At 26.9% G+C, this 2,763-nt stretch overlaps 1 non-coding gene across 1 annotated transcript; it reads left to right on the top strand.

Annotated features, from left to right (window-relative positions):
• Positions 1 to 1,563: 1,563 nt before the first annotated feature.
• On the top strand, positions 1,564 to 1,671 carry LOC114581257. Its single transcript, XR_003703141.1, has one exon. It is a non-coding gene; the product is annotated as a small nucleolar RNA R71 (small nucleolar RNA).
• The last annotated feature ends 1,092 nt before the right edge of the window (positions 1,672 to 2,763 follow it).

Here is a 2,763-nt window from a genome sequence, read left to right as displayed (position 1 = left end):
CGCCGGAAAATCCGACGATAATCGCGTGTTTTCCCGTAGTGATAATTAGTGTTCATTTAAATTATAATTATTATTTTTATTAAGGTTAGTTAAATAATCAGAATACAAAAAAAAAATTATAGTAAACATGAGGGAAATTTCAATGAAATTTAAATAAAAAAATACAAACAAGAGTTAACACTACACATGCTTTCATATAAATGATAAAAATTGCATAAAATGTGTTAACTGAATATAACAAAACATAATATTGATTATAGGATAACTAGTGTACTAAGCATCATGCACAGCATATCTACTTTGTATCTTCTTAAATCTTCATGAACTTTATTATGAAATTCATAGAGTTTGTTAAAGATAGCAGAACATCATATGTGAAGAAGAGAAAAGGATTCTTCATTTTTCAAACATTCTTCTCTCTTAATCCTGGAGGAGGAATGCCTTTGCATGGTGCTAACCATTGCTAAAGTTGAAATTTCAAGAAGAGAAAGATATTACTATATTCAAAATTTATAAAGATTGATAGTTAAACTTCCAAAATGTTTTTTTTTTTAATTTTTAAGTGGGAGGAAATTTTAAAATTTAAATCTCTAAACCACTTAGTCCAAGCTCAGCATTATGGAGCTAATGGAACAGTTGTGGTGCTTCACATCTCCAAAGTTTTTTTAAAGGAAAATCAAACTACCCAACCTACACATTTAAATTATCAACTGGGACGCCTCCCTTGAAGCATTAAATTTATAGTCTTCTACCAAACTTGCCATGATTTTTCAATTTTGTTGGGGTAAATTATTTTTGTTCTTTTAATTAACTTCCATTATAATTTTTTTCTTTTTCTTTTAGGTTAACTTTAGTATTATTCAGTAAAGATCTAAGAGGTTTACTACAAACTAAAATTGCAAGCTGACATAACTGGGTCTCTAAATTTTTAATAGAAGCAACTTCATTTTACAATTAATTTTCTAACTGCATAACTACATCCTACAATACTATTTTTTATTTTCAAATTGATTTGATTAGCTCATGGAGGGTGTATAGACATAGGATTAACAATGGGTTATTGAGAATTATTTCAATTTAATCCTTGATTATTTTTCCCATTATTTCATTGATTACTACTACCCAAATTATTTGACTAATTAAAATTAGGATAGTTCCTACAACATAGATTATATACATATTTAAATAGGGAATATTTTGTCTTCCAATTATATTAACATCTTCTACCCCTTACATAGTATTATCTTTAATTGAATTTTGCCCTCCAACAAATTCAATTCTAAACCCTAAATTTACTCTTATTGTATTCAATTATTTAAATAATTTTACAACTTTTACAATCAAGGTTGATAAAGCATCAGATTCATAAATTCTAGTAACTATTTTTAGGATTTACCCTCTCAACAAGCCACTGGAAATTATTTACTAGAGATTTCTTCTATTAATTCATAGGTTTTCTCAAATGGCTTAGACATTAAGGATCCTCTAACTATAGCATCAATTATGTCTCTAAAAGATCCTACTAATCCATTATAAAATATTTTAATAATTAACTAATCAGGTAATGCATGATGTGGGCATTTTTTAAGCATTTTTTTTAAATCTTTCCCAACTCTCATAAATGGATTCTTCTTTAAACTGAGTAAAAGAAGTTATGCCATTTCTAAATTTTGCATTTTTTAAAAGTGGAAAATACTTAGCAAGGAACTTATGAGCTAACTCATTCTAACTAGTTATTAACCCTGGGGATAAAGAATTTAACAATATTTTAGCTTTATCTCTTAGAGAAAAATGAAATAATATAAGTTTAATAGCATCATCACTAACACCATTGTACTTAAATATTACACAAATTTCTAAGAAATTATCTAAATATAAATTGTCATCTTCTACAGGAGTTCCCCCAAACTGAGAGTTTTGAACTATTTTAATAATAGCTAGATATAATTCAAAATTATTAGCTTAGATTGTAAATATATTTATACTCTAATGAATTTCATCTACTAAAGGTTTTGCATAATTCTTAAGAAGTCTAGAATGATTTTCTCTAAATCATATTTAGTCATTTTCAAATTCTTTTGGTTTTTTTAAAAATTTTAGAAAGGGTTCTCTTACTTTCAAGATCAAATGAAAAAAGTTCCTTTCTAATGCTATAAAGCATGCAACCAAAAATATACAAATAAGCAAAGTAAAATAAAATAAAATAATATAATATAATATAAAGAGAAATATGTATGTCTAACTATGCAATTAATTAAATAATATTGTGAGAATTTTACATAAAGCAAAATACTTCCCCGGTAATGGTTCCAAAAACTTGATGGGAGGTATGGAGTAATCTATAGAATTGTCAAATGGTTTAGGGATCTATAAATTTCTAATAATGCTTAGGTTTTATGTAAATGTTTAGTAGTAGTAGTTTTTTTTTTTTTTTTTGAGGAATGCTAAGTAGCAATAAAATAAAAACACAAAACGAGCCTAGATACAAGCTAACGAGGGATCAACCATCTTTCAGTTTCTTCCTTTACAATTTGAACGAAGGAAGAAGGAAGGTTGCACTCAAAAAAGAAATCCCAAGCAAAATCAAATGATAAAGCTAAGTTAGCGCAATAATCCGCTAACTTATTACAATGACACCCAACACATTTAAAAATAACATTATTGCCATTACTAAAAAAATAAGAGGTCTTCATCTTCCAAGTTTTCTCTAGCTTTCTTAGGTTTGATATACAATTGATGAAGAAATTGGAGAACATTTTTAAT

This window comes from Dendrobium catenatum, unplaced genomic scaffold, assembly GCF_001605985.2.
Source record: "Dendrobium catenatum unplaced genomic scaffold, ASM160598v2 fragScaff_scaffold_1631, whole genome shotgun sequence".
Taxonomy (NCBI): Eukaryota; Viridiplantae; Streptophyta; class Magnoliopsida; order Asparagales; family Orchidaceae; genus Dendrobium; species Dendrobium catenatum.
Note: the sequence above shows the minus strand (reverse complement) of the source record. Positions and strands in the feature narration are given on the sequence as shown.